The sequence below is a fragment of the Pseudophryne corroboree genome, chromosome 3 (genome assembly GCF_028390025.1).
Source record: "Pseudophryne corroboree isolate aPseCor3 chromosome 3, aPseCor3.hap2, whole genome shotgun sequence".
Classification (NCBI taxonomy): Eukaryota; Metazoa; Chordata; class Amphibia; order Anura; family Myobatrachidae; genus Pseudophryne; species Pseudophryne corroboree.
The window spans coordinates 423,959,370-423,984,127 of record NC_086446.1 but is presented as its reverse complement, the minus strand read 5'-3'; the positions used below and the strand labels follow the sequence as shown (position 1 = coordinate 423,984,127).

The 24,758-nt window shown below is 48.2% G+C and overlaps 1 long non-coding RNA gene across 1 annotated transcript in view; it reads right to left on the bottom strand.

Moving 5' to 3' along the window:
* LOC135057855 (uncharacterized) overlaps positions 1-24,758 on the bottom strand; it is a 33,699-nt gene that overhangs the window by 5,327 nt on the left and 3,614 nt on the right. The window contains exon 4 of the long non-coding RNA XR_010244417.1: positions 20,016-20,293. This is a non-coding gene — a long non-coding RNA (uncharacterized LOC135057855). The remainder of the gene's footprint in view (positions 1-20,015; positions 20,294-24,758) is intronic.

The window sequence follows — 24,758 nt, the reverse complement described above, 5'->3', positions numbered from 1 at the left end:
TTGCACCATGTGCTGTTTGAGGACTATTTTTTAAACCTGCCATCCTGTTTGACACTGCAGTGCCACTCCTAGATGGGCCAGGTGTTTGTGTCGGCCACTTGTGTCGCTTAGCTTAGCCATCCAGCGACCTTGGTGCACCTCTTTTTTTCTTTGCATCATGTGCTGTTTGGGGACTATTTTTTAAATCTGCCATCCTGTCTGACACTGCAGTGCCACTCCTAGATGGGCCAGGTGTTTGTGTCGGCTACTTGTGTCGCTTAGCTTAGCCATCCAGCGACCTTGGTGCACCTCTTTTTTTCTTTGCATCATGTGCTGTTTGGGGACTATTTTTTAAATCTGCCATCCTGTCTGACACTGCAGTGCCACTACTAGATGGGCCAGGTGTTTGTGTCGGCCACTTGTGTCGCTTAGCTTAGCCATCCAGCGACCTTGGTGCACCGCTTTTTTTCTTTGCATCATGTGCTGTTTGGGGACTATTTTTTAAATCTGCCATCCTGTCTGACACTGCAGTGCCACTCCTAGATGGGCCAGGTGTTTGTGTCGGCCACTTGGGTCGCTTAGCTTAGTCATCCAGCGACCTCATTGCGCCTCTTTTTTCTTTGCATCATGTGCTGTTTAGGGACTATTTTTTGGAAGTGCCATCCTGTCTGACACTGCAGTGCCACTCCTAGATGGGCCAGGTCTTTGTGTCAGCCACTTGGGTCGCTTAGCTTAGTCACACAGCTACCTCATTGCGCTTCTTTTTTTCTTTGCATCATGTGCTGTTTGGGGACTATTTTTTGGAACTGCCATCCTGTCTGACACTGCAGTGCCACTCCTAGATGGGCCAGGTGTTTGTGTCGGCCACTTGGGTCGCTTAGCTTAGTCATCCAGCGACCTCGGTTCAAATTTTAGGACTAAAAATAATATTGTGAGGTGTTCAGAATAGACTGGAAATGAGTGGAAATTATGGTTATTGAGGTTAATAATACTATGGGATCAAAATGACCCCAAAATTCTATGATTTAAGCTGTTTTTGAGGGTTTTTTGTAAAAAAACACCCGAATCCAAAACACACCCGAGTCCGACAAAAAAATTTCAGAGAGGTTTTGCCAAAACGCGTCCGAATCCAAAACACGGCTGCGGAACCGAATCCAAAACCAAAACACAAAACCCGAAAAATTTCCTGTGCACATCACTAATTTTTATTTGCACACATTAAGGGGTATATTTACTAGAGATGAGCGCCTGAAATTTTTCGGGTTTTGTGTTTTGGTTTTGGGTTCGGTTCCGCGGCCGTGTTTTGGGTTCGACCGCGTTTTGGCAAAACCTCACCGAATTTTTTTTGTCGGATTCGGGTGTGTTTTGGATTCGGGTGTTTTTTTCAAAAAAACCTAAAAAACAGCTTAAATCATAGAATTTGGGGGTCATTTTGATCCCATATTATTATTAAACTCAAAAACCATAATTTCCACTCATTTTCAGTCTATTCTGAATACCTCACACCTCACAATATTATTTTTAGTCCTAAAATTTGCACCGAGGTCGCTGGATGACTAAGCTAAGCGACCCTAGTGGCCGACACAAACACCTGGCCCATCTAGGAGTGGCACTGCAGTGTCACGCAGGATGTCCCTTCCAAAAAACCCTCCCCAAACAGCACATGACGCAAAGAAAAAAAGAGGCGCAATGAGGTAGCTGACTGTGTGAGTAAGATAAGCGACCCTAGTGGCCGACACAAACACCGGGCCCATCTAGGAGTGGCACTGCAGTGTCACGCAGGATGGCCCTTCCAAAAAACCCTCCCCAAACAGCACATGACGCAAAGAAAAAAAGAGGCGCAATGAGGTAGCTGACTGTGTGAGTAAGATAAGCGACCCTAGTGGCCGACACAAACACCGGGCCCATTTAGGAGTGTCACTGCAGTGTCACGCAGGATGTCCCTTCCAAAAAACCCTCCCCAAACAGCACATGACGCAAAGAAAATAAGAGGCGCAATGAGGTAGCTGTGTGAGTAAGATTAGCGACCCTAGTGGCCGACACAAACACCGGGCCCATCTAGGAGTGTCACTGCAGTGTCACGCAGGATGTCCCTTCCAAAAAACCCTCCCCAAACAGCACATGACGCAAAGAAAATAAGAGGCGCAATGAGGTAGCTGTGTGAGTAAGATTAGCGACCCTAGTGGCCGACACAAACACCGGGCCCATTTAGGAGTGTCACTGCAGTGTCACGCAGGATGTCCCTTCCAAAAAACCCTCCCCAAACAGCACATGACGCAAAGAAAATAAGAGGCGCAATGAGGTAGCTGACTGTGTGAGTAAGATAAGCGACCCTAGTGGCCGACACAAACACCTGGCCCATTTAGGAGTGTCACTGCAGTGTCACGCAGGATGTCCCTTCCAAAAAACCCTCCCCAAACAGCACATGACGCAAAGAAAATAAGAGGCGCAATGAGGTAGCTGTGTGAGTAAGATTAGCGACCCTAGTGGCCGACACAAACACCGGGCCCATCTAGGAGTGGCACTGCAGTGTCACGCAGGATGGCCCTTCCAAAAAACACTCCTCAAACAGCACATGACGCAAAGAAAAAAAGAGGCGCAATGAGGTAGCTGAATGTGTGAGTAAGATAAGCGACCCTAGTGGCCGACACAAACACCGGGCCCATCTAGGAGTGGCACTGCAGTGTCACGCAGGATGTCCCTTCCAAAAAACCCTCCCCAAACAGCACATGACGCAAAGAAAAAAAGAGGCGCAATGAGGTAGCTGTGTGAGTAAGATTAGCGACCCTAGTGGCCGACACAAACACCGGGCCCATTTAGGAGTGTCACTGCAGTGTCACGCAGGATGTCCCTTCCAAAAAACCCTCCCCAAACAGCACATGACGCAAAGAAAATAAGAGGCGCAATGAGGTAGCTGTGTGAGTAAGATTAGCGACCCTAGTGGCCGACACAAACACCGGGCCCATCTAGGAGTGGCACTGCAGTGTCACGCAGGATGGCCCTTCCAAAAAACACTCCCCAAACAGCACATGACGCAAAGAAAAAAAGAGGCGCAATGAGGTAGCTGACTGTGTGAGTAAGATAAGCGACCCTAGTGGCCGACACAAACACTGGGCCCATCTAGGAGTGGCACTGCAGTGTCACGCAGGACGTCCCTTCCAAAAAACCCTCCCCAAACAGCACATGACGCAAAGAAAAAAAGAGGCGCAATGAGGTAGCTGTGTGAGTAAGATTAGCGACCCTAGTGGCCGACACAAACACCGGGCCCATTTAGGAGTGTCACTGCAGTGTCACGCAGGATGTCCCTTCCAAAAAACCCTCCCCAAACAGCACATGACGCAAAGAAAATAAGAGGCGCAATGAGGTAGCTGTGTGAGTAAGATTAGCGACCCTAGTGGCCGACACAAACACCGGGCCCATCTAGGAGTGGCACTGCAGTGTCACGCAGGATGTCCCTTCCAAAAAACCCTCCCCAAACAGCACATGACGCAAAGAAAAAAAGAGGCGCAATGAGGTAGCTGTGTGAGTAAGATTAGCGACCCTAGTGGCCGACACAAACACCGGGCCCATTTAGGAGTGTCACTGCAGTGTCACGCAGGATGTCCCTTCCAAAAAACCCTCCCCAAACAGCACATGACGCAAAGAAAATAAGAGGCGCAATGAGGTAGCTGTGTGAGTAAGATTAGCGACCCTAGTGGCCGACACAAACACCGGGCCCATCTAGGAGTGTCACTGCAGTGTCACGCAGGATGTCCCTTCCAAAAAACCCTCCCCAAACAGCACATGACGCAAAGAAAATAAGAGGCGCAATGAGGTAGCTGTGTGAGTAAGATTAGCGACCCTAGTGGCCGACACAAACACCGGGCCCATTTAGGAGTGTCACTGCAGTGTCACGCAGGATGTCCCTTCCAAAAAACCCTCCCCAAACAGCACATGACACAAAGAAAATAAGAGGCGCAATGAGGTAGCTGACTGTGTGAGTAAGATAAGCGACCCTAGTGGCCGACACAAACACCTGGCCCATTTAGGAGTGTCACTGCAGTGTCACGCAGGATGTCCCTTCCAAAAAACCCTCCCCAAACAGCACATGACGCAAAGAAAATAAGAGGCGCAATGAGGTAGCTGTGTGAGTAAGATTAGCGACCCTAGTGGCCGACACAAACACCGGGCCCATCTAGGAGTGGCACTGCAGTGTCACGCAGGATGGCCCTTCCAAAAAACACTCCCCAAACAGCACATGACGCAAAGAAAAAAAGAGGCGCAATGAGGTAGCTGACTGTGTGAGTAAGATAAGCGACCCTAGTGGCCGACACAAACACCGGGCCCATCTAGGAGTGGCACTGCAGTGTCACGCAGGATGTCCCTTCCAAAAAACCCTCCCCAAACAGCACATGACGCAAAGAAAAAAAGAGGCGCAATGAGGTAGCTGTGTGAGTAAGATTAGCGACCCTAGTGGCCGACACAAACACCGGGCCCATTTAGGAGTGTCACTGCAGTGTCACGCAGGATGTCCCTTCCAAAAAACCCTCCCCAAACAGCACATGACGCAAAGAAAATAAGAGGCGCAATGATGTAGCTGTGTGAGTAAGATTAGCGACCCTAGTGGCCGACACAAACACCGGGCCCATCTAGGAGTGGCACTGCAGTGTCACGCAGGATGGCCCTTCCAAAAAACACTCCCCAAACAGCACATGACGCAAAGAAAAAAAGAGGCGCAATGAGGTAGCTGACTGTGTGAGTAAGATAAGCGACCCTAGTGGCCGACACAAACACCGGGCCCATCTAGGAGTGGCACTGCAGTGTCACGCAGGATGGCCCTTCCAAAAAACACTCCCCAAACAGCACATGACGCAAAGAAAAAAAGAGGCGCAATGAGGTAGCTGACTGTGTGAGTAAGATAAGCGACCCTAGTGGCCGACACAAACACCGGGCCCATCTAGGAGTGGCACTGCAGTGTCACGCAGGATGTCCCTTCCAAAAAACCCTCCCCAAACAGCACATGACGCAAAGAAAAAAAGAGGCGCAATGAGGTAGCTGTGTGAGTAAGATTAGCGACCCTAGTGGCCGACACAAACACCGGGCCCATCTAGGAGTGGCACTGCAGTGTCACGCAGGATGTCCCTTCCAAAAAACCCTCCCCAAACAGCACATGACGCAAAGAAAAAAAGAGGCGCAATGAGGTAGCTGTGTGAGTAAGATTAGCGACCCTAGTGGCCGACACAAACACCGGGCCCATTTAGGAGTGTCACTGCAGTGTCACGCAGGATGTCCCTTCCAAAAAACCCTCCCCAAACAGCACATGACGCAAAGAAAATAAGAGGCGCAATGAGGTAGCTGACTGTGTGAGTAAGATAAGCGACCCTAGTGGCCGACACAAACACCTGGCCCATTTAGGAGTGTCACTGCAGTGTCACGCAGGATGTCCCTTCCAAAAAACCCTCCCCAAACAGCACATGACGCAAAGAAAATAAGAGGCGCAATGAGGTAGCTGTGTGAGTAAGATTAGCGACCCTAGTGGCCGACACAAACACCGGGCCCATCTAGGAGTGGCACTGCAGTGTCACGCAGGATGGCCCTTCCAAAAAACACTCCCCAAACAGCACATGACGCAAAGAAAAAAAGAGGCGCAATGAGGTAGCTGAATGTGTGAGTAAGATAAGCGACCCTAGTGGCCGACACAAACACCGGGCCCATCTAGGAGTGGCACTGCAGTGTCACGCAGGATGTCCCTTCCAAAAAACCCTCCCCAAACAGCACATGACGCAAAGAAAAAAAGAGGCGCAATGAGGTAGCTGTGTGAGTAAGATTAGCGACCCTAGTGGCCGACACAAACACCGGGCCCATTTAGGAGTGTCACTGCAGTGTCACGCAGGATGTCCCTTCCAAAAAACCCTCCCCAAACAGCACATGACGCAAAGAAAATAAGAGGCGCAATGAGGTAGCTGTGTGAGTAAGATTAGCGACCCTAGTGGCCGACACAAACACCGGGCCCATCTAGGAGTGGCACTGCAGTGTCACGCAGGATGGCCCTTCCAAAAAACACTCCCCAAACAGCACATGACGCAAAGAAAAAAAGAGGCGCAATGAGGTAGCTGACTGTGTGAGTAAGATAAGCGACCCTAGTGGCCGACACAAACACTGGGCCCATCTAGGAGTGGCACTGCAGTGTCACGCAGGATGTCCCTTCCAAAAAACCCTCCCCAAACAGCACATGACGCAAAGAAAAAAAGAGGCGCAATGAGGTAGCTGTGTGAGTAAGATTAGCGACCCTAGTGGCCGACACAAACACCGGGCCCATTTAGGAGTGTCACTGCAGTGTCACGCAGGATGTCCCTTCCAAAAAACCCTCCCCAAACAGCACATGACGCAAAGAAAATAAGAGGCGCAATGAGGTAGCTGTGTGAGTAAGATTAGCGACCCTAGTGGCCGACACAAACACCGGGCCCATCTAGGAGTGGCACTGCAGTGTCACGCAGGATGTCCCTTCCAAAAAACCCTCCCCAAACAGCACATGACGCAAAGAAAAAAAGAGGCGCAATGAGGTAGCTGTGTGAGTAAGATTAGCGACCCTAGTGGCCGACACAAACACCGGGCCCATTTAGGAGTGTCACTGCAGTGTCACGCAGGATGTCCCTTCCAAAAAACCCTCCCCAAACAGCACATGACGCAAAGAAAATAAGAGGCGCAATGAGGTAGCTGTGTGAGTAAGATTAGCGACCCTAGTGGCCGACACAAACACCGGGCCCATCTAGGAGTGTCACTGCAGTGTCACGCAGGATGTCCCTTCCAAAAAACCCTCCCCAAACAGCACATGACGCAAAGAAAATAAGAGGCGCAATGAGGTAGCTGTGTGAGTAAGATTAGCGACCCTAGTGGCCGACACAAACACCGGGCCCATTTAGGAGTGTCACTGCAGTGTCACGCAGGATGTCCCTTCCAAAAAACCCTCCCCAAACAGCACATGACACAAAGAAAATAAGAGGCGCAATGAGGTAGCTGACTGTGTGAGTAAGATAAGCGACCCTAGTGGCCGACACAAACACCTGGCCCATTTAGGAGTGTCACTGCAGTGTCACGCAGGATGTCCCTTCCAAAAAACCCTCCCCAAACAGCACATGACGCAAAGAAAATAAGAGGCCCAATGAGGTAGCTGTGTGAGTAAGATTAGCGACCCTAGTGGCCGACACAAACACCGGGCCCATCTAGGAGTGGCACTGCAGTGTCACGCAGGATGGCCCTTCCAAAAAACACTCCCCAAACAGCACATGACGCAAAGAAAAAAAGAGGCGCAATGAGGTAGCTGACTGTGTGAGTAAGATAAGCGACCCTAGTGGCCGACACAAACACCGGGCCCATCTAGGAGTGGCACTGCAGTGTCACGCAGGATGTCCCTTCCAAAAAACCCTCCCCAAACAGCACATGACGCAAAGAAAAAAAGAGGCGCAATGAGGTAGCTGTGTGAGTAAGATTAGCGACCCTAGTGGCCGACACAAACACCGGGCCCATTTAGGAGTGTCACTGCAGTGTCACGCAGGATGTCCCTTCCAAAAAACCCTCCCCAAACAGCACATGACGCAAAGAAAATAAGAGGCGCAATGAGGTAGCTGTGTGAGTAAGATTAGCGACCCTAGTGGCCGACACAAACACCGGGCCCATCTAGGAGTGGCACTGCAGTGTCACGCAGGATGGCCCTTCCAAAAAACACTCCCCAAACAGCACATGACGCAAAGAAAAAAAGAGGCGCAATGAGGTAGCTGACTGTGTGAGTAAGATAAGCGACCCTAGTGGCCGACACAAACACCGGGCCCATCTAGGAGTGGCACTGCAGTGTCACGCAGGATGGCCCTTCCAAAAAACACTCCCCAAACAGCACATGACGCAAAGAAAAAAAGAGGCGCAATGAGGTAGCTGACTGTGTGAGTAAGATAAGCGACCCTAGTGGCCGACACAAACACCGGGCCCATCTAGGAGTGGCACTGCAGTGTCACGCAGGATGTCCCTTCCAAAAAACCCTCCCCAAACAGCACATGACGCAAAGAAAAAAAGAGGCGCAATGAGGTAGCTGTGTGAGTAAGATTAGCGACCCTAGTGGCCGACACAAACACCGGGCCCATCTAGGAGTGGCACTGCAGTGTCACGCAGGATGTCCCTTCCAAAAAACCCTCCCCAAACAGCACATGACGCAAAGAAAAAAAGAGGCGCAATGAGGTAGCTGTGTGAGTAAGATTAGCGACCCTAGTGGCCGACACAAACACCGGGCCCATTTAGGAGTGTCACTGCAGTGTCACGCAGGATGTCCCTTCCAAAAAACCCTCCCCAAACAGCACATGACGCAAAGAAAATAAGAGGCGCAATGAGGTAGCTGTGTGAGTAAGATTAGCGACCCTAGTGGCCGACACAAACACCGGGCCCATCTAGGAGTGGCACTGCAGTGTCACGCAGGATGTCCCTTCCAAAAAACCCTCCCCAAACAGCACATGACGCAAAGAAAAAAAGAGGCGCAATGAGGTAGCTGTGTGAGTAAGATTAGCGACCCTAGTGGCCGACACAAACACCGGGCCCATTTAGGAGTGTCACTGCAGTGTCACGCAGGATGTCCCTTCCAAAAAACCCTCCCCAAACAGCACATGACGCAAAGAAAATAAGAGGCGCAATGAGGTAGCTGTGTGAGTAAGATTAGCGACCCTAGTGGCCGACACAAACACCGGGCCCATCTAGGAGTGTCACTGCAGTGTCACGCAGGATGTCCCTTCCAAAAAACCCTCCCCAAACAGCACATGACGCAAAGAAAATAAGAGGCGCAATGAGGTAGCTGTGTGAGTAAGATTAGCGACCCTAGTGGCCGACACAAACACCGGGCCCATTTAGGAGTGTCACTGCAGTGTCACGCAGGATGTCCCTTCCAAAAAACCCTCCCCAAACAGCACATGACACAAAGAAAATAAGAGGCGCAATGAGGTAGCTGACTGTGTGAGTAAGATAAGCGACCCTAGTGGCCGACACAAACACCTGGCCCATTTAGGAGTGTCACTGCAGTGTCACGCAGGATGTCCCTTCCAAAAAACCCTCCCCAAACAGCACATGACGCAAAGAAAAAAAGAGGCGCAATGAGGTAGCTGTGTGAGTAAGATTAGCGACCCTAGTGGCCGACACAAACACCGGGCCCATTTAGGAGTGTCACTGCAGTGTCACGCAGGATGTCCCTTCCAAAAAACCCTCCCCAAATAGCACATGACGCAAAGAAAATAAGAGGCGCAATGAGGTAGCTGTGTGAGTAAGATTAGCGACCCTAGTGGCCGACACAAACACCGGGCCCATCTAGGAGTGGCACTGCAGTGTCACGCAGGATGGCCCTTCCAAAAAACACTCCCCAAACAGCACATGACGCAAAGAAAAAAAGAGGCGCAATGAGGTAGCTGACTGTGTGAGTAAGATAAGCGACCCTAGTGGCCGACACAAACACCGGGCCCATCTAGGAGTGGCACTGCAGTGTCACGCAGGATGTCCCTTCCAAAAAACCCTCCCCAAACAGCACATGACGCAAAGAAAAAAAGAGGCGCAATGAGGTAGCTGTGTGAGTAAGATTAGCGACCCTAGTGGCCGACACAAACACCGGGCCCATTTAGGAGTGTCACTGCAGTGTCACGCAGGATGTCCCTTCCAAAAAACCCTCCCCAAACAGCACATGACGCAAAGAAAATAAGAGGCGCAATGAGGTAGCTGTGTGAGTAAGATTAGCGACCCTAGTGGCCGACACAAACACCGGGCCCATCTAGGAGTGGCACTGCAGTGTCACGCAGGATGTCCCTTCCAAAAAACCCTCCCCAAACAGCACATGACGCAAAGAAAAAAAGAGGCGCAATGAGGTAGCTGTGTGAGTAAGATTAGCGACCCTAGTGGCCGACACAAACACCGGGCCCATTTAGGAGTGTCACTGCAGTGTCACGCAGGATGTCCCTTCCAAAAAACCCTCCCCAAACAGCACATGACGCAAAGAAAATAAGAGGCGCAATGAGGTAGCTGTGTGAGTAAGATTAGCGACCCTAGTGGCCGACACAAACACCGGGCCCATCTAGGAGTGGCACTGCAGTGTCACGCAGGATGTCCCTTCCAAAAAACCCTCCCCAAACAGCACATGACGCAAAGAAAAAAAGAGGCGCAATGAGGTAGCTGTGTGAGTAAGATTAGCGACCCTAGTGGCCGACACAAACACCGGGCCCATCTAGGAGTGGCACTGCAGTGTCACGCAGGATGGCCCTTCCAAAAAACACTCCCCAAACAGCACATGACGCAAAGAAAAAAAGAGGCGCAATGAGGTAGCTGACTGTGTGAGTAAGATAAGCGACCCTAGTGGCCGACACAAACACCGGGCCCATCTAGGAGTGGCACTGCAGTGTCACGCAGGATGTCCCTTCCAAAAAACCCTCCCCAAACAGCACATGACGCAAAGAAAAAAAGAGGCGCAATGAGGTAGCTGTGTGAGTAAGATTAGCGACCCTAGTGGCCGACACAAACACCGGGCCCATTTAGGAGTGTCACTGCAGTGTCACGCAGGATGTCCCTTCCAAAAAACCCTCCCCAAACAGCACATGACGCAAAGAAAATAAGAGGCGCAATGAGGTAGCTGTGTGAGTAAGATTAGCGACCCTAGTGGCCGACACAAACACCGGGCCCATCTAGGAGTGGCACTGCAGTGTCACGCAGGATGGCCCTTCCAAAAAACACTCCCCAAACAGCACATGACGCAAAGAAAAAAAGAGGCGCAATGAGGTAGCTGACTGTGTGAGTAAGATAAGCGACCCTAGTGGCCGACACAAACACCGGGCCCATCTAGGAGTGGCACTGCAGTGTCACGCAGGATGGCCCTTCCAAAAAACACTCCCCAAACAGCACATGACGCAAAGAAAAAAAGAGGCGCAATGAGGTAGCTGACTGTGTGAGTAAGATAAGCGACCCTAGTGGCCGACACAAACACCGGGCCCATCTAGGAGTGGCACTGCAGTGTCACGCAGGATGTCCCTTCCAAAAAACCCTCCCCAAACAGCACATGACGCAAAGAAAAAAAGAGGCGCAATGAGGTAGCTGTGTGAGTAAGATTAGCGACCCTAGTGGCCGACACAAACACCGGGCCCATCTAGGAGTGGCACTGCAGTGTCACGCAGGATGTCCCTTCCAAAAAACCCTCCCCAAACAGCACATGACGCAAAGAAAAAAAGAGGCGCAATGAGGTAGCTGTGTGAGTAAGATTAGCGACCCTAGTGGCCGACACAAACACCGGGCCCATTTAGGAGTGTCACTGCAGTGTCACGCAGGATGTCCCTTCCAAAAAACCCTCCCCAAACAGCACATGACGCAAAGAAAATAAGAGGCGCAATGAGGTAGCTGTGTGAGTAAGATTAGCGACCCTAGTGGCCGACACAAACACCGGGCCCATCTAGGAGTGGCACTGCAGTGTCACGCAGGATGTCCCTTCCAAAAAACCCTCCCCAAACAGCACATGACGCAAAGAAAAAAAGAGGCGCAATGAGGTAGCTGTGTGAGTAAGATTAGCGACCCTAGTGGCCGACACAAACACCGGGCCCATTTAGGAGTGTCACTGCAGTGTCACGCAGGATGTCCCTTCCAAAAAACCCTCCCCAAACAGCACATGACGCAAAGAAAATAAGAGGCGCAATGAGGTAGCTGTGTGAGTAAGATTAGCGACCCTAGTGGCCGACACAAACACCGGGCCCATCTAGGAGTGTCACTGCAGTGTCACGCAGGATGTCCCTTCCAAAAAACACTCCCCAAACAGCACATGACGCAAAGAAAATAAGAGGCGCAATGAGGTAGCTGTGTGAGTAAGATTAGCGACCCTAGTGGCCGACACAAACACCGGGCCCATTTAGGAGTGTCACTGCAGTGTCACGCAGGATGTCCCTTCCAAAAAACCCTCCCCAAACAGCACATGACACAAAGAAAATAAGAGGCGCAATGAGGTAGCTGACTGTGTGAGTAAGATAAGCGACCCTAGTGGCCGACACAAACACCTGGCCCATTTAGGAGTGTCACTGCAGTGTCACGCAGGATGTCCCTTCCAAAAAACCCTCCCCAAACAGCACATGACGCAAAGAAAAAAAGAGGCGCAATGAGGTAGCTGTGTGAGTAAGATTAGCGACCCTAGTGGCCGACACAAACACCGGGCCCATTTAGGAGTGTCACTGCAGTGTCACGCAGGATGTCCCTTCCAAAAAACCCTCCCCAAACAGCACATGACGCAAAGAAAATAAGAGGCGCAATGAGGTAGCTGTGTGAGTAAGATTAGCGACCCTAGTGGCCGACACAAACACCGGGCCCATCTAGGAGTGGCACTGCAGTGTCACGCAGGATGGCCCTTCCAAAAAACACTCCCCAAACAGCACATGACGCAAAGAAAAAAAGAGGAGCAATGAGGTAGCTGACTGTGTGAGTAAGATAAGCGACCCTAGTGGCCGACACAAACACCGGGCCCATCTAGGAGTGGCACTGCAGTGTCACGCAGGATGTCCCTTCCAAAAAACCCTCCCCAAACAGCACATGACGCAAAGAAAAAAAGAGGCGCAATGAGGTAGCTGTGTGAGTAAGATTAGCGACCCTAGTGGCCGACACAAACACCGGGCCCATTTAGGAGTGTCACTGCAGTGTCACGCAGGATGTCCCTTCCAAAAAACCCTCCCCAAACAGCACATGACGCAAAGAAAATAAGAGGCGCAATGAGGTAGCTGTGTGAGTAAGATTAGCGACCCTAGTGGCCGACACAAACACCGGGCCCATCTAGGAGTGGCACTGCAGTGTCACGCAGGATGTCCCTTCCAAAAAACCCTCCCCAAACAGCACATGACGCAAAGAAAAAAAGAGGCGCAATGAGGTAGCTGTGTGAGTAAGATTAGCGACCCTAGTGGCCGACACAAACACCGGGCCCATTTAGGAGTGTCACTGCAGTGTCACGCAGGATGTCCCTTCCAAAAAACCCTCCCCAAACAGCACATGACGCAAAGAAAATAAGAGGCGCAATGAGGTAGCTGTGTGAGTAAGATTAGCGACCCTAGTGGCCGACACAAACACCGGGCCCATCTAGGAGTGGCACTGCAGTGTCACGCAGGATGGCCCTTCCAAAAAACACTCCCCAAACAGCACATGACGCAAAGAAAAAAAGAGGCGCAATGAGGTAGCTGACTGTGTGAGTAAGATAAGCGACCCTAGTGGCCGACACAAACACCGGGCCCATCTAGGAGTGGCACTGCAGTGTCACGCAGGATGTCCCTTCCAAAAAACCCTCCCCAAACAGCACATGACGCAAAGAAAAAAAGAGGCGCAATGAGGTAGCTGTGTGAGTAAGATTAGCGACCCTAGTGGCCGACACAAACACCGGGCCCATTTAGGAGTGTCACTGCAGTGTCACGCAGGATGTCCCTTCCAAAAAACCCTCCCCAAACAGCACATGACGCAAAGAAAATAAGAGGCGCAATGAGGTAGCTGTGTGAGTAAGATTAGCGACCCTAGTGGCCGACACAAACACCGGGCCCATCTAGGAGTGGCACTGCAGTGTCACGCAGGATGGCCCTTCCAAAAAACACTCCCCAAACAGCACATGACGCAAAGAAAAAAAGAGGCGCAATGAGGTAGCTGACTGTGTGAGTAACATAAGCGACCCTAGTGGCCGACACAAACACCGGGCCCATTTAGGAGTGGCACTGCAGTGTCATGCAGGATGTCCCTTCCAAAAAACCCTCCCCAAACAGCACATGACGCAAAGAAAAATAAAAGAAAAAAGAGGTGCAAGATGGAATTCTCCTTGGGCCCTCCCACCCACCCTTATGTTGTATAAACAAAACAGGACATGCACACTTTAACTAACCCATCATTTCAGTGACAGGGTCTGCCACACGACTGTGACTGATATGACGGGTTGGTTTGGACCCCCCCAAAAAAAGAAGCAATTAATCTCTCCTTGCACAAACTGGCTCTACAGAGGCAAGATGTCCACCTCATCATCATCCTCCGATATATCACCGTGTACATCCCCCTCCTCACAGATTATCAATTCGTCCCCACTGGAATCCACCATCTCAGCTCCCTGTGTACTTTGTGGAGGCAATTGCTGCTGGTCAATGTCTCCGCGGAGGAATTGATTATAATTCATTTTAATGAACATCATCTTCTCCACATTTTCTGGATGTAACCTCGTACGCCGATTGCTGACAAGGTGAGCGGCGGCACTAAACACTCTTTCGGAGTACACACTTGTGGGAGGGCAACTTAGGTAGAATAAAGCCAGTTTGTGCAATGGCCTCCAAATTGCCTCTTTTTCCTGCCAGTATAAGTATGGACTGTGTGACGTGCCTACTTGGATGCGGTCACTCATATAATCCTCCACCATTCTTTCAATGGTGAGAGAATCATATGCAGTGACAGTAGACGACATGTCCGTAATCGTTGTCAGGTCCTTCAGTCCGGACCAGATGTCAGCATCAGCAGTCGCTCCAGACTGCCCTGCATCACCGCCAGCGGGTGGGCTCGGAATTCTGAGCCTTTTCCTCGCACCCCCAGTTGCGGGAGAATGTGAAGGAGGAGATGTTGACAGGTCGCGTTCCGCTTGACTTGACAATTTTCTCACCAGCAGGTCTTTCAACCCCAGCAGACTTGTGTCTGCCGGAAAGAGAGATCCAAGGTAGGCTTTAAATCTAGGATCGAGCACGGTGGCCAAAATGTAGTGCTCTGATTTCAACAGATTGACCACCCGTGAATCCTTGTTAAGCGAATTAAGGGCTCCATCCACAAGTCCCACATGCCTAGCGGAATCGCTCTGTGTTAGCTCCTCCTTCAATGTCTCCAGCTTCTTCTGCAAAAGCCTGATGAGGGGAATGACCTGACTCAGGCTGGCAGTGTCTGAACTGACTTCACGTGTGGCAAGTTCAAAGGGCAGCAGAACCTTGCACAACGTTGAAATCATTCTCCACTGCGCTTGAGACAGGTGCATTCCACCTCCTATATCGTGCTCAATTGTATAGGCTTGAATGGCCTTTTGCTGCTCCTCCAACCTCTGAAGCATATAGAGGGTTGAATTCCACCTCGTTACCACTTCTTGCTTCAGATGATGGCAGGGCAGGTTCAGTAGTTTTTGGTGGTGCTCCAGTCTTCTGTACGTGGTGCCTGTACGCCGAAAGTGTCCCGCAATTCTTCTGGCCACCGACAGCATCTCTTGCACGCCCCTGTCGTTTTTTAAATAATTCTGCACCACCAAATTCAAGGTATGTGCAAAACATGGGACGTGCTGGAATTTGCCCATATTTAATGCACACACAATATTGCTGGCGTTGTCCGATGCCACAAATCCACAGGAGAGTCCAATTGGGGTAAGCCATTCCGCGATAATCTTCCTCAGTTGCCGTAAGAGGTTTTCAGCTGTGTGCGTATTCTGGAAACCGGTGATACAAAGCGTAGCCTGCCTAGGAAAGAGTTGGCGTTTGCGAGATGCTGCTACTGGTGCCGCCGCTGCTGTTCTTGCGGCGGGAGTCCATACATCTACCCAGTGGGCTGTCACAGTCATATAGTCCTGACCCTGCCCTGCTCCACTTGTCCACATGTCCGTGGTTAAGTGGACATTGGGTACAGCTGCATTTTTTAGGACACTGGTGACTCTTTTTCTGAGGTCTGTGTAAATTTTCGGTATCGCCTGCCTAGAGAAATGGAACCTAGATGGTATTTGGTACCGGGGACACAGTACCTCCAACAAGTCTCTAGTTGGCTCTGCAGTTATGATGGATACCGGAACCACGGTTCTCACCACCCAGGATGCCAAGGCCTCAGTTATCCGCTTTGCAGTAGGATGACTGCTGTGATATTTCATCTTCCTCGCAAAGGACTGTTGGACAGTCAATTGCTTGGTGGAAGTAGTAAAAGTGGTCTTACGACTTCCCCTCTGGGATGACCATCGACTCCCAGCAGCAACAACAGCAGCGCCAGCATGTCAACGGCCATATTCCTCCCACGGACAACAGGTGTCTCCCCGGGTGCCTGACTTAAACAAACCACCTCACCATCAGAATCCTCCTGGTCAATTTCCTCCCCAGCGCCAGCAACACCCATATCCTCCTCATCCTGGTGTACTTCAACACTGACATCTTCAATCTGACTATCAGGAACTGGACTGCGGGTGCTCCTTCCAGCACTTGCAGGGGGCGTGCAAATGGTGGAAGGCGCATGCTCTTCACGTCCAGTGTTGGGAAGGTCAGGCATCGCAACCGACACAATTGGACTCTCCTTGTGGATTTGGGATTTCGAAGAACGCACAGTTCTTTGCGGTGCTACTGCTTTTGCCAGCTTGAGTCTTTTCATTTTTCTAGCGAGAGGCTGAGTGCCTCCATCCTCATGTGAAGCTGAACCACTAGCCATGAACAGAGGCCAGGGCCTCAGCCGTTCCTTGCGACTCCGTGTGGTAAATGGCATATTGGCAAGTTTACGCTTCTCCTCCGACAATTTTATTTTAGGTTTTGGAGTCCTTTTTTTACTGATATTTGGTGTTTTGGATTTGACATGCTCTGTACTATGACATTGGGCATCGGCCTTGGCAGACGACGTTGCTGGCATTTCATCGTCTCGGCCATGACTAGTGGCAGCAGCTTCAGCACGAGGTGGAAGTGGATCTTGATCTTTCCCTAATTTTGGAACCTCAACATTTTTGTTCTCCATATTTTAATAGGCACAACTAAAAGGCACCTCAGGTAAACAATGGAGATGGATGGATACTAGTATACAATTATGGACGGACTGCCGAGTGCCGACACAGAGGTAGCTACAGCCGTGAACTACCGTACTGTACTGTGTCTGCTGCTAATATAGACTGGTTGATAAAGAGATGTAGTAGTATGTATGTATAAAGAAGAATGAAAAAAAAACCACGGGTAGGTGGTATACAATTATGGACGGACTGCCGAGTGCCGACACAGAGGTAGCTACAGCCGTGAACTACCGTACTGTGTCTGCTGCTAATATAGACTGGTTGATAAAGAGATGTAGTAGTATGTATGTATAAAGAAGAAAGAAAAAAAAACCACGGGTAGGTGGTATACAATTATGGACGGACTGCCGAGTGCCGACACAGAGGTAGCTACAGCCGTGAACTACCGTACTGTACTGTGTCTGCTGCTAATATAGACTGGTTGATAAAGAGATGTAGTAGTATGTATGTATAAAGAAGAAAGAAAAAAAAACCACGGGTAGGTGGTATACAATTATGGACGGACTGCCGAGTGCCGAAACAGAGGTAGCTACAGCCGTGAACTACCGTACTGTACTGTGTCTGCTGCTAATATAGACTGGTTGATAAAGAGATGTAGTAGTATGTATGTATAAAGAAGAAAGAAAAAAAAACCACGGGTAGGTGGTATACAATTATGGACGGACTGCCGAGTGCCGACACAGAGGTAGCTACAGCCGTGAACTACCGTACTGTACTGTGTCTGCTGCTAATATAGACTGGTTGATAAAGAGATGTAGTAGTATGTATGTATAAAGAAGAAAGAAAAAAAAACCACGGGTAGGTGGTATACAATTATGGACGGACTGCCGAGTGCCGACACAGAGGTAGCTACAGCCGTGAACTACCGTACTGTGTCTGCTGCTAATATAGACTGGTTGATAAAGAGATGTAGTAGTATGTATGTATAAAGAAGAAAGAAAAAAAAACCACGGGTAGGTGGTATACAATTATGGACGGACTGCCGAGTGCCGACACAGAGGTAGCTACAGCCGTGAACTACCGTACTGTACTGTGTCTGCTGCTAATATAGACTGGTTGATAAAGAGATGTAGTAGTATGTATGTATAAAGAAGAAAGAAAAAAAAACACGGGTAGGTGGTATACAATTATGGACGGACTGCCGAGTGCCGACACAGAGGTAGCTACAGCCGTGAACTACCGTACTGTGTCTGCTGCTAATATAGACTGGTTGATAAAGAGATGTAGTAGTATGTATGTATAAAGAAGAAAGAAAAAAAAACCACGGGTAGGTGGTATACAATTATGGACGGACTGCCGAGTGCCGACACAGAGGTAGCTACAGCCGTGAACTACCGTACTGTGTCTGCTGCTAATATAGACTGGTTGATAAAGAGATGTAGTAGTATGTATGTATAAAGAAGAAAGAAAAAAAAACCACGGGTAGGTGGTATACAATTATGGACGGACTGCCGAGTGCCGACACAGAGGTAGCTACAGCCGTGAACTACCGTACTGTACTGTGTCTGCTGCTAATATAGACTGGTTGATAAAGAGATGTAGTAGTATGTATGTATAAAGAAGAAAGAAAAAAAAACCACGGGTAGGTGGTATACAATTATGGACGGACTGCCGAGTGCCGACACAGAGGTAGCTACAGCCGTGAACTACCGTACTGTACTGTGTCTGCTGCTAATATAGACTGGTTGATAAAGAGATGTAGTAGTATGTATGTATAAAGAAGAAAGAAAAAAAAACCACGGGTAGGTGGTATACAATTATGGACGGACTGCCGAGTGCCGACACAGAGGTAGCTACAGCCGTGAACTACCGTACTGTGTCTGCTGCTAATATAGACTGGTTGATAAAGAGATGTAGTAGTATGTATGTATAAAGAAGAAAGAAAAAAAAACCTCGGGTAGGTGGTATACAATTATGGACAGACTGCCGAGTGCCGACACAGAGGTAGCTACAGCCGTGAACTACCGTACTGTGTCTGCTGCGACTGGATGATAAATAATGATATAAAAAAAATATATATATCACTACTGCAGCCGGACAGGTATATATATTATATAATGACGGACCTGCTGGACACTGTCTGTCAGCAGAATGAGTTTTTTATAGAATAAAAAAAAAAACACCATACAAGTGAAGTCACACGACGAGTGTTTAACTTTTTCAGGCAATCACACAATATAGTATACTACTAACTAACTATACTGGTGGTCAGTGTGGTCAGGTCACTGGTCAGTCACACTGGCAGTGGCACTCCTGCAGCAAAAGTGTGCACTGTTTAATTTTAATATAATATGTACTCCTGGCTCCTGCTATAACCTATAACTATTAACTGGCACTGCAGTGCTCCCCAGTCTCCCCCACAATTATAAGCTGTGTGAGCTGAGCACAGTCAGATATATATACATAGATGATGCAGCACACTGGGCTGAGCAGTGCACACAGATATGGTATGTGACTGAGTCACTGTGTGTATCGTTTTTTTCAGGCAGAGAACGGATATATTAAATAAAACTGCACTGTCTGGTGGTCACTGTGGTCAGTCACTAGTAAACTCTGCACTCTCTACACTTCTACAGTACTCCTAAGCTCCAGTAAATCAGGTCAATCTCTCTCTCTCTCTCTCTTCTAATCTAAATGGAGAGGACGCCAGCCACGTCCTCTCCCTATCAATCTCAATGCACGTGTGAAAATGGCGGCGACGCGCGGCTCCTTATATAGAATCCGAGTTTCGCGAGAATCCGACAGCGTCATGATGACGTTCGGGCGCGCTCGGGTTAACCGAGCAAGGCGGGAAGATCCGAGTCGCTCGGACCCGTGAAAAAAAACATGAAGTTCGTGCGGGTTCGGATTCAGAGAAACCGAACCCGCTCATCTCTAATATTTACTAAATGTTCGAATTGAATTTTGTATTCGATTAACATTATATTTTGAAATTTAAAGATGTAAAATTGAATGTAAAACCAAACCCCATTCAAAATGTAATCTTGGCAAACCATGGTACTTTTACCTCGACAAACATAGGATCCCCTGATTTACTGTCATTTGATTTGAAAATCAGGAAAAAATAAAACCGAACACAAAATCGACACATACAAATCCCCAAAATAATATACAAATAACAGACAGGCAATTTTAGCCTCTAGATAACATTAAGTAGAGGTGATGGACACTATACCGATGTTTTTGCAATTGAGCTATTATTGGTAAATTGTGCATGCATACGCTTCACACTGCTCATGCGCCAAATTCTAACAGTTATGCCGCTTGCAGTGTATACCTTTATGTAGAGTGATTAACAGTCAGGTACTGTTTGTGGGCGTTGACGAGGGAGTGATGGCAAAAAAGCATGTCTGTCACCACCGTTTTTGGAGTATTTCGCCAGGTGCATCTGCACTTCGGCATCTCTGTTCAGGCTGCCATGCCGCATGGCCATTGATATAATCGAGCTGACGATTATCGAAGGATGTGCGCTCGGAATGAGCATGCAGTTGCTTTGCCTTTGCGATTGCTCAGCTGGGCGTCTCTTTATACTGTAACGGCTCTATGTGACAGGTCCTAATTACATGATTTAAAAAAATAATAATAATTAAATTTGATTTTGAAATGGATTCCAAATTTGAATGTTAGTAAGTGATCGATTTGGACAGTGAAAAAGAATGTTGATTTGATTGGATTTAAAGGGGGAGATTCAAATGTTTGAAAAGTCAGTTGGGAGTCTGTTTTTTCCTATCTAATAGACAGGATAACACAGACACCCAACCGACTTTTCAAACATTTGAATCTCCCCCAAATTGTCCTTAAAATCAAACACAATATTGAACATTACTGAATATACCCCTATTGTTAACATTTTGGCCTAACTGAAGAAAGTACAGTATATTCTTTGTACCGCAGCTCACATGTTAACTATTCGCATTTATATCGTATGCTGATTTAAACTTTTATTTTGTGGTTTATTCATTAACAGGAGCAGTTGGTAGATATGAAGCACCTACTACCTCTCCTTTTCTATTATATTATCTCCACTTACTTCGTCTCTGGACACTCTTTCCCCTCTGTGGCTCATGTTTATTCTCCTGTCTCAGCAGTCTGTCTCTACAGTATATTGCAGCCTAGAAATGCTTTACCCTCATGTAGGTATCCCTTTGCCAAGGAAAGGAATATAGAAAGAATAGCTGGAGCTCATCACTGAAGCAGCAAGAATTGAAACCTTATTACCCAGCAACAACATACTGCAAAATCACTTCCAGAGTAGTTCTTTTGGGAACAGACATATTCTGACTCAGTGACTCACTGGGAGGGAGGGGATGAGCACCATTGCCTGGCCTGCTGCAATTCTAGGCATTTTTGGTGCCACGTCTGGAATTGAAACCTAGTGAAAGTGCAGGTTGGTAACTTATATATTATATTTTAATGCTAAGCAGCTTCATCGGTACCCCCAGGTCTCTAGAAAGCCTGAGTGTACTTTAAGAAATCTGTGTTACAGAAAACCATGCAAAGCCGCAAATCCTGGGTATAATCTCCTCATCCTGCCCACTTTACTAGGAAGTGGCAGGATGAGGGGGATCTGGCCACTTTTCTGTGAGGTGGTTGAAGGTAGGTGGGTAGCTATGCCCAAAGTTTGACTTTGGGGCAGGGGAGCTGGGTAATTCTCTTTTGAGCACTCCTTTCTGTGAGGGGTAGGGCTTGGTGGTCAATGTGGGAGGTGGGGTTGCTGCCCAGCTGTTTCAGAACCAGGGGTGGGCTGGACTGGGGGGCAGGGTGCCATCTGTCCCACGGACCGGTACAATTTTAGTATTACAGAGCTGACTGCAGGGTTAGGGTACTAGTGTTAGGCTATTAGGATTAAGGGTGAGGGCAGTGGCATATATATAATGGGTGCAGTGTGTGCGGTGTGGGCCCCCTGAACCCATTTTTTCAATACTCAGCTCTCCAAAGTCCAGTGATGCTATGGCAGCACTGCAAAATCACTGGGCAAATTGTGTTCCTCACATGTGCAGTAGACTCTAGCACCACTCTAGAGTCTACTATTGTCTGGCGCTGTGACACTGATTACGCTGTCCTGCTGCCAGCAAGAGAGAGGAGGGGCTCCCAGTTGCACACGGGCCCCCTCCTCTGTTAATATCCCCCTGGGTGAGTGTATTAGTGTTAGGGGTTAAATTTAAGGGTGAGTGTTAGGGTATTATGCGCAGAGTTAGGGTAGGATATGCCTTGTAGGAGGGCAGCAGAATGGAGGATAGATTTGATTGGAAGGTGGTTGTAGTCAGGGAGGCCAGTTAGGAGGAGGTTGAAGTAGTAAAGTCTGGAGTTGACCAGTGAGTAGATGAGGGTCTTGGTGGCATCCAGGGTGCATCCTGGATCTCCAGGATCTGTGAGAGGTATTGGATGTGTGTGACCAGCTGCACCTTGCTACGCCAGGTGATCACAAATTTGTTTCATCTCACTTGATTTGGGCTAAAAGGTGATTCCCATTACAGCCCACTTCTTCAGGTAATGAAGGCTGACTATAACAAGTGGCATTTTAAGCAACTCTTTTGGCTAGGTAGGATGAATGTTGTCAAGATGAATTCTCTTCCTAAACTTCTATATATACTTCAGGCTTTGCCGATTACAGTTCCAGATTCTTGATTCCTGTCCATGTAATTGTTAATACAGTAATTCATATGGTTTTGCAGCAGACCTTAGATAAGCCGAGTTGTTCTTACAAGACCTGTTTGTTGCGGTGGTATTCAACTGCCAGATATAAAAATGTACTACCATGCAATATTACTTAACAGAATTTTGGACTGAGACCTTAGATAAGCCGAGTTGTTCTTACAAGACCTGTTTGTTGCGGTGGTATTCAACTGCCAGATATAAAAATGTACTACCATGCAATATTACTTAACAGAATTTTGGACTGGACCAGAAATCGGGAATCTAAACAGTGGGTAGAGTTGGAAGCCCTATATATGCAATAATATTCAGAAATATTTCCTTGGCTCCCCTTGATTCCTAAACCCCTTTTTGTTCACCCGACTATCTCTCCTACTCTTTGGGGGTCATTCCGAGTTGTTCGCTCGGTAAAAATCTTCGCATCGCAGCGATTTTCCGCTTAATGCGCATGCGCAATGTCCGCACTGCGACTGCGCCAAGTAAATTTGCTATGCACTTAGGAATTTTCATCGTTCTGGCGATCGTAATGTGATTGACAGGAAATGGGTGTTACTGGGCGGAAACAGGCCGTTTTATGGGCGTGTGGGAAAAAACGCTACCGTTTCCGGAAAAAACGCAGGAGTGGCCGGAGAAACGGGGGAGTGTCTGGGCGAACGCTGGGTGTGTTTGTGACGTCAAATTAGGAACGACAAGCAGTGAAATGATCGCAGATGCAGAGTAAGTCTGGAGCTACTCAGAAACTGCTACGAGGTGTGTAATCACAATATTGCGAATACATCGTTCGCAATTTTAAGATGCTAAGATTCACTCCCAGTAGGCGGCGGCTTAGCATTAGCAAATCTGCTAAAATCCGCTTGCGAGCGAACAACTAGGAAAGACCCCCTTTATTTCTGGTAGACAACATATCGCTGGCCACACATTTCTTCTGTATTCGGCCCTTTGTCCTCTTTCCTTGCTAACATGGAATTCATACCTGCTTTTACTTTTTCCCACTTCCATGCATGTGCGGTGGAGGGACTCTTCAGGGGTGTCAAGCTGGTAACATCATTGGGAGTTAAACAATTCTCAGATATTAGAACAAACTGAGAAATTCCACATTTTGATTTCTGGAAATACGTACAGGTCAGACACTTCTTAAACTGGGGTGATAATGCCTTTCATGCCTCTCGAGAATTTACATAATTTTAGAGACTTTCGTGTCGCTCCCTGTAGCCCAATGCATACGGTTTCCACCTTATATAAGTTATTTTACAGAACCCCACTTCCCAGGCACCCCCCTGCTTTATCTCAGCTTGGAAATTTTTTTTTTAAATATATCACTCTCAGACACCGAATGGAAAGCTATATTCCTCAAAGCGCACCAAAGCTCTATTTGTGTACAAGTGAGAGAAACACAATATAAAATTTTAGTGAGATGGTATAGGCAATGGCATCCCTCCCTTTTGCATGCTGTGTATCCAACTGTGTCTGATAAATGTTGGCGATGTCAAAATGCTATTGGCTCCCTATTGCATATTTGGTGGAATTGCCCCTGACTTTGCCCCTTTTGGAATTCTGTTATAGCTGTCTCACAAGATATAATTAAAACTACTGTTACTGTCATCCCATTCTTTTGGCTGTTGAACCATTCACCAATATCATTGTCGAATATAAACTGTCTTTATTTTGCTACTTGAGCAATGCAGCTTGTGCAATCTTCCTATCTTCTGGAGATTCACAACCCCTCCTACCCAAAGATTATGGTTCTCTAGAATAAATTTCTTTAACGTAGAATTTTTGATGTAGCTTCTGTAATATAGCAGCCGTACGTCGCGACAAGAGAGTATTTAACTGACCCCTGAGGTTATCTATCTGGTAAAGTAGGGAGCCACTCGGGTCATTTTTATGTTGGGCTAAAAGCGCACAGATTTGAGATTCCAATGAGGAAACTTACTGTGCCGCCTTTTTACGAATGGCTGAAGCTTTGTACATGAAATGACCATGAATAGTGGCTTTGTTTGCTTCCCAAACAAGGCTAGGAGAGACCTATGGGGAGACATTTTCCTTAAAAAAAATTGCAGGGTTGATTTAGTGTCTGAAAGAGTGGAGGGATGTGAAAGAAGAGTGTCGTCTAAGCGCCATTTATGCGTCCTATTAGGAGTTCTGTAGAGCTCTACCAGAATATAAACTCCTGCATGATCCGTCCATGAACCTGCATCAGATGCCTGCATCAGAGATCAGTGTCATGAGTGATTGAGACACTTGGACCATATCTATTCGAGAGTAATGTTGATGTGGTGCAGAGAAGGGGGCATAATCCCTAGCAGTGGAATGTTTAATATGCCAGGTGTCATGTAGATTAAGCTGTTTGAGGGAGGATGTTAGC